General features: G+C 37.9%; 1 non-coding gene across 1 annotated transcript; it reads left to right on the forward strand.

Moving 5' to 3' along the window:
• Nucleotides 1-1,398: 1,398 nt before the first annotated feature.
• Nucleotides 1,399-1,505, forward strand: LOC127089115 (small nucleolar RNA R71). The gene has a single exon (XR_007790891.1). It is a non-coding gene; the product is annotated as a small nucleolar RNA R71 (small nucleolar RNA).
• The last annotated feature ends 5,982 nt before the right edge of the window (nucleotides 1,506-7,487 follow it).

The following is a 7,487-nucleotide window of genomic DNA, read 5'->3' on the forward strand; positions in this document are numbered from 1 at the left end:
AATTGTCCTACACGTATTGGGACGTTCTCTAGTATACCAACATGATATTTAATTGAGCAGTCAGCTAGTTAAACAGACATCTTGGTTGGTCTTAGTTCTCCCATGTTGAGCCTTTTACAGATGGTTAAGGGCATTACACTAATGTTGGCTCCTAAGTCACATAGAGCTTTGTCTATGACGAACTTTCCAATGACACAGAGTATGGAGAAACTACCTGGGTCTTTAATTTGGGAGGCATGTTATTTTGGATTATTGTGCTACACTCGACAGTAAGTGTAACTGTTACGTTATCCTCGATTTTTTTCTTATTGGATAGGATATCAATAAGAAATTTGGCATATGAGGGCATTTGTGTGATGGCTTATGTAAAGGGAATTGTAATATTCAGTTGCTTCAGAAGTTCAATAAATTTCCTAAATTACCCCGCAGTTTTAGAATTTGCGAGTCTTTGAGGATACATAATGGGTGGTTTATAAGGTGGTGGAGGCACATAAGGTTTTTCTTTCTCTTCGGCCTCTTGGGTATTATCTTCCTTCTCCTTCGGTTCACTTACCTTTTCAGTTGTTGTTTTGTCAAGGTTTTGGTACATGGCAGGATTTTAGAGTCTTGGATCCACGTGTCCGTCTAGTTCTTTTCCACTTCTCAATATAACGACATTTACATGTCCTTTTGGATTAGGTTGTGGTTGTCTAGGAAATGTGCCAGCAAGAGCAGTTGTAGATGCTTGTTATTGAGCCACTTGTGAAATATGTGTTTCAAGCATTTTGTTATGGGTGGCTAAGGCGTCTACTTTGCTCGCTAATTGTTTAAGTTGCTCACTAGTATGTATGTTTTGGTTCAAGAAGTCTTTGTTTGTTTGAGCTTGGATATCTATAAAGATTTCCATCATTAGTTCAAGGTTGGACTTCCTAGGCATGTTAGGAGCATTATTAGTTGGCTTTTGATATCCAGGCGGAACAACGGGTGCTTGGCCAGGTGCATACAAGGTGTTGTTATTCTTATACGAAAAGTTAGGATGATTTTCCAACATGGGTTATAGGTATTCGAATAAGGATTTCCTTGTGCGTAATTTACTTGATCAATGGGTATCTGATATTCTGGTGCAGTGTGTCCAGGAGTTCCACATAACTCACAGTTTGGAGTCACGGCAGCCACGGTGGTTGCGGGTGGTATGGTCAAGTTGTCTAACTTTTGAACAAGGGCATCTACCTTTGCATGGACATGGTCAAGGCTACTAATTTCGTACATTCCACTCTTTATTTGGGACTTTTCTACTGGAGTTCTTTCACCTCCCCATTGGCAATGGTTTTGGGCCATGTTTTCAATGAGTTGATAGGCTTCGTTGTATGGCTTGTCCATAAGTGCACCGCCCGCGACAGCGTGTACTGTCAGTCTTCCAGACCGTGATGTGGACATATCCTCATCATGTCTTTGTATCTCTCCCACGTATCGTAGAGAGATTCTACATCTTTTTGTCGAAATCTGTTGATTTGAGCTCTCAGCATAGAAGTTTTGCTTGGCGTAAAATATCGGGATAAGAAAATGTTCTTCAGTTCTTCCTATGTAGTAACTGAGTTGGATGGCAAGGATTGCAACCAAGCCCAAGCTCTGTCTCTTAGAGAGAAAGGAAAAAGGTGTAGTCTTATCGCATCTTGAGATACATCATTCGCCTTCACAGTGTCTGCGTACTGCACAAACTTGGTCAAATGTTCATTAGGGTCGTCCGTAGGATTTCCAGCAAATTGATGTTGTTGGACGGCTGATAATAATGAGGGTTTTAACTCGAAATCGTTTCGATTGATAGCAGGGGTAGTAGTGCTGCTGTGAGGTTCTTGTTGGGACGGGGTAGCATAGAACTTAAGAGGACGATTTTGTGGTTCCATTGTAGCCATGGTTGGTTTTTCAACTGGTTTAGTAGCAGGAAAGAAGATATGGGGAATAACGTACCTTCGTTGGTACTCTAGTATTTAGCGTCTTAAATATAAGAAACGCTCTAATTCTGTGATTGGTGGTGCTAAGTTTTCGCCTTGTGAGCGAGTACTTGGCATACAATCGGGGAAATTAGGGAAAGGAAATTAGTTTTTACCTTAGTCTATACTGCGCAACGAAAGAATCACATTATTTGACTAAATCAGGTCCCCGGCAACGGCGCCAAAAACTTGATACGTCTCGTGACTGTATATAAAATATAGTCTTTCGGGTACTTTATTGCAAGTGCACAGTCCAGTCGTTTTAGTTTTAAAAGATATCGAACCCACAGGGATCGATGGTCAAACTAATGCTATCGACGTTACTATGTTTAGCTAAGGAGATGATTTTTAGAGGTTTGGTTGAACAAAAACTAAATCTAAAGGAAGTTAAGTTTTAAGAAAATATTAATAGAGGGATATCAGTATGCAACGCATTAATCGTCAGGAATTCGATAAGTCACCAGTGTATATTTTAAGTACCAAATATCTTTCAGTAGAAAATACTTATTTAAAGGCCTTATCTCACATACTCGTGATTGTTGACTCAGACAATACTTTTAAGTCAAAATGTACGCTCTCGCTGTCCCATTTGAAGTTAAAAATACTTTTTGAAAATAAATAAGTTCTAATTGCTTTTAAAGTGCTCTCGTTGTTTTTAAAATTAATGCCTAGTTTTTACTATCCAGTTCGACCCTCACGCTCTCGCGATTGTCGGTTCTCCCATTAGTTAATTTCCCACTCTCTTGGCAAACACGTATTAAATAGCCTCTCACTATCGTGACAAGGTTAATTAAATTTAAATTAAAAACCACAACCAGAAAGATTGTTTGAGAAAAGAAATTTTACACCGATTATTATTAAATCCCGTATGATTAAATTGTTTACATACCGATACCCGTAGTTTAGCCGGACATGTTAAATAACGCAAACACAGACGAGCATAAACAGATTAACAATACAGCAAACATGACTATAATAATAATAAAGCAATAACAATAATAATTGGATAAAAACTTGGAAATTGGATTAATCGAATATGCTGAATCTTGAAGTACTTGAGCAGTCCTCCACAGGTCGGTAGGATTCTGCTTCTTCGAAATAATTGCTTAAGCTAAATTAAATAAATTGCAGCAGTTCCCTAGTGTATGAAACTACTACTTTGGCTAAATGAAAAACGGAAGGGGAAAGGGAAAATCAAAGCTCTGAACGGTAAACAAATTGTGGTAAAAGAAAACAATGTTGCTGAAGAAAAATAATAGAAAACAAAATTGTTGTGGAAAATAAATGCAGAGAAAAATCTTGAAAGCTGACTTCAGGGAGAAAAGTCATGCGTGCCCGTAGGTTTCAAACTTCCATCCTTTTATATTCTCCATTTGGTCTTGGCAGTTGAGAGAAATAAGGGTGACTTGGTTGAGTGAGAAATTCACGGGAAAATGGGCTGAGGAACGAGAAAAATGGGCGTGTGGATAACTTCTGTTGACAAATTCAATACGCTGCTTTTGGCCTTGTGACGGTCATGGTGAGCCTGTGACGGTCTTGACACCCAGGGCGTGACAGGGTTTGTGACGGTCGTCACATACACATGATTTGTATTTTCTGCTTTTCTGCTGTTTTCTCTTCTGTTTCTTCTTATTTTCCTTTCTTTTCTATACTTTTCTCATTTAAACACGGGAATTGAAATACCTGCAAAAATAACTCAAACACTTGCGGAATAATCGAAATATAAATGAAAGTGATACGATCTTTGAGTGTAAATCAAAGCAAATATATGATTTGTTTTCGCGTTATCACTCATGGTAGATCATATATGCATAGGAGGATGAATTTTGAAGTGTCCCTTGAGAAATTTGATCAATTGATGAGATAGCTTGTTGGAGAAGTTACTCAAGATACCCAGTCAAACTAGGGTTTCTAAGGCAAATCACCTTCAAACTCTTGAAGAAAACTTGATCAATATAACATGTAGGAATCAATGGAACACATATATGATGCTTATAACCATTCTTGGATCAAACTCATAGTTATGATCTTTGTCATGAGGGCCTCAAACCTTAGATATGAACTTGATAACTCAATGTGATCATGCCCTACCTACAAAAGAGTTAGGCAAATGCAAAGACATATTTTTGGTATTTTGGGTTAGTGAAATGATAATATACAAGTATGATACAATCAAATGGTGCTTGGTGATCTCTCCCAAAACAAACCCAATGAGAGAGGGGTAAGGAGGATACCAAGGTATGATCCCAATGCTAGTGCTTATGATGAAATTGCATGAGGGATCTTAGGGTCAAAATTAGGGTCTTACAACTGCCCCTATTTAAGGACATTCTAACTGAGGAGGTGAAGGTTAAAATCTTCGGCTCGACTCAGTAGAATGGGCTTAAATAACAACTTATAGAAACAAATTTTGGTCCCTAAGAGACCTCATGATGCATATGATATGAATGTAAAAGTTAATTCTCTGTGGGGAAATATTTCCATAGAGGAAAAGAAATCAGAGAGACCGAAAGTCCGTAGGAGCATAATTCCATGAGGAAAACTCACTGGGGAGACAGAGACTCTGGGGGGAATAAATGAGGTTATGCGTAGGCCAGGCTATGACTTAAAACTACTGGGGGACTAAAGGAATTCAATACAAAATGGAAAGACTCAGCTGGGAAAACAACACATCTGCAGGGAAAGCGAGTAGATCAGGATAACACTGAAGTACTCGAATCATGAAGGAAAAGCGATTTCACTAAGGAAATGCGCACTCAACTCAACTGGGGAAGAAATAAACTTCAACATAGGAGGAGCAGAAATTTATTATCTACTACCTGTTACTAGGTAAGGAGATAACAAAGATCTGACAGAGAAGACATCCGTCATCTGTTAGGATGAACATATCAAGGATGACTCACTGGGAACCACCAGGAGGGAGTATTCATTACCGGTTACTGGGTAAGAATATCCTTGCTGGGGAAAAACAACAAAAAGTAGGATTTACAACCAACAATTACTGGGTAGAAGACCAAAGATGAAAGTATCCGTCATCGGTTAGGATGAACATATCAAGGATAAACTCAATAGGAAAGAGAATCTGTCATCGGTTAGGATGAACATATCAAGGATAGACTTACCTAGGAATGTCAAGGAGGATACCCATCATCGGTTAGGATGAACATATCAAGGATATACCAACTGAACAAAAGGTAGGAATTACATCTATCGAATGCTGGATAGAATACCATCAAAGAGAAAATTCGTCACTGGTTAAGATGAACATATCAAGGATAGACTCTTGCGAGGAGAGAAAATAGGAATTACATCTATCATTTACTGGATAAAATACCATCAAAGAGAAAATCCGTCACCGGTTAAGATGAACATATCAAGGATAGACTCTGCAAAGGGGGCAAAAGTAGAATTTACAACTACCCGTTACTGGGTAGAACACTGCAAAGAGAAGGAAACCCTTCATTGGTTAGGATGAACATATCAAGGATATACTCTCTGAGGAACAAAATAGGGATTACAACTACCTTTTTACCTGGTAGAATACCATGAAAGAGAAAATCCCTCACCAGTTAAGATGAACATATAAAGGATAGACTCTTGGAAAATAATCCACTAGGGACTCTACTGAGGAGAAAAACAAGGATACTTTTTGTCGGGTATTGGGCAAGAAGTAACAAACTGCAAACTTAGAAGAATATTACCAGTTACAGAGCAATAAACTCTTAGGAGACTCAAAGCATCTATCTAGGAAAGAGTTAGAAAGAAACAGTCAATCAAGACTCAACCCAATGAGGATATATCTCAAGGGGAGTGGTTCCATCCAGATAATCGATTGGGGATGAAAAATTGAAACAATAATCATCCACAAGGAAATAACTCAGTGGGGAAAGGAGAAAGGTTAAAGTCTTTCTGCTTAAGGGGCTGACCTTCTAAAGTTGAGAGAGGATAGACACCGAACTTGTATGGGGGATAAAGTACCATCATAACAGAGCATAAGAATATCAAACAATGATTCAACAAATATGAATGACGCTAATATGCAAATATGAACTTTCATGAGAGTACATGCATATATATATATATATATATATATATATATATATATATATATATATATATATATATATATATATATATATATATATATATATATATATATATATATATATATGATGATTATGCTGACAAAACGATCGCAAAGGATACAAGGGTGTCGCAAAATTTGAATCATCATTACAATCCTCGGTCAATCCACAAAAGGGAAATAACTGCCAGAGAACAGAGAGATCCACATCCCAAAAGCTCAACCCTAGCTGGGGAAGGAGAAGATCTACTGAGGAGAGAAAAATTATCGAGTTTGCGAGAAATTTTAGGTCAACACCATGTTAAATGAGAGACAACCATACAGAGGATAAACGCAAGATAGATGCTCAGAAACCAGGAGGAAACTCTGATTAGGAGCGAGTCGGATGGCGACTGATGGAGACACCAACGCGATCTACTAGGGAATCAAAATACTCCGCTAAGGACCAAAACTGCTGATGAATACACAAACTTTGTCCGGGGTCAAACTCAACTCTGTAGGGTACTGAATCAACCAATTCAGCTGGGAAACCTGAAGGGTTAACTGCTTGGGGAACCCTTAATGCTTCACACTGAAGACTTGTTGCTTTTGAAATGTTGTTGATATATCTTTTAAATCTGCTTTGAAAATTATTGCTTTTATATATTAAAAAGGATTTTGATTAAAAATTTAAATTTCAAAATGATCATAATAAAATTTAAAACTATTGGCTGAAGTAAATAAGAGTGAAAATAATTGGATAGAAGCTCAACTTTATTTAATGGAATGGTAGTCTGTAAATGACAAGACTCCATAGATTTTTACAAATTTGAAAATGGTAATTTCCATGGAAAAGGGTTACATTGAATACAAATAACCACTAATCCTTCTACCAACTCTTGATGTCCGCTGTGCTTTTGGCCGCTACCGGGGATGATGAATTGATGTCAAGCCTTGTGCTCAACAGTTTCTCCAAAATCTGAAGATCAGCATAGTGTAGTTACTTGCCATAATCCCTAATTTTTGCATAAGTTTCCCCAAGGTGGGGTACTCAACTTATCGGGAAAGTTCTTTCTGTTTTATGTCTCTAACTTTTGCCTGGATCTCCCTTTCGGGTTTTCAATCCACCGAGACGCTCATTTTTCCCTAAGTCGCCCGTTCGGGTTTTCAACTTAGCGAGTTGTTCTTTCTTTCTTTAGGCAAAGTATTTCTTGACTACATCTGGATTCACATGACGAGTGAACTCTTCACCATCCATAGTTGTAATAATCAAAGCACTGCCTGAAAAGGCTCTCTTAACAACATATGGGCCTTCATAATTAGGAATCCACTTGCCCCTAGAATCTGGTTTGAAAGATAAAATCTTTTTATCACAAGGTCACCATCTCTGAACACACGAGGTTTGACCTTCTTAGCAAAAGATTTCTTCATTCTTTGCTGATATAACTGACCAT

Source organism: Lathyrus oleraceus, chromosome 5, assembly GCF_024323335.1.
Source record: "Lathyrus oleraceus cultivar Zhongwan6 chromosome 5, CAAS_Psat_ZW6_1.0, whole genome shotgun sequence".
In the NCBI taxonomy this organism is placed as follows: Eukaryota; Viridiplantae; Streptophyta; class Magnoliopsida; order Fabales; family Fabaceae; genus Lathyrus; species Lathyrus oleraceus.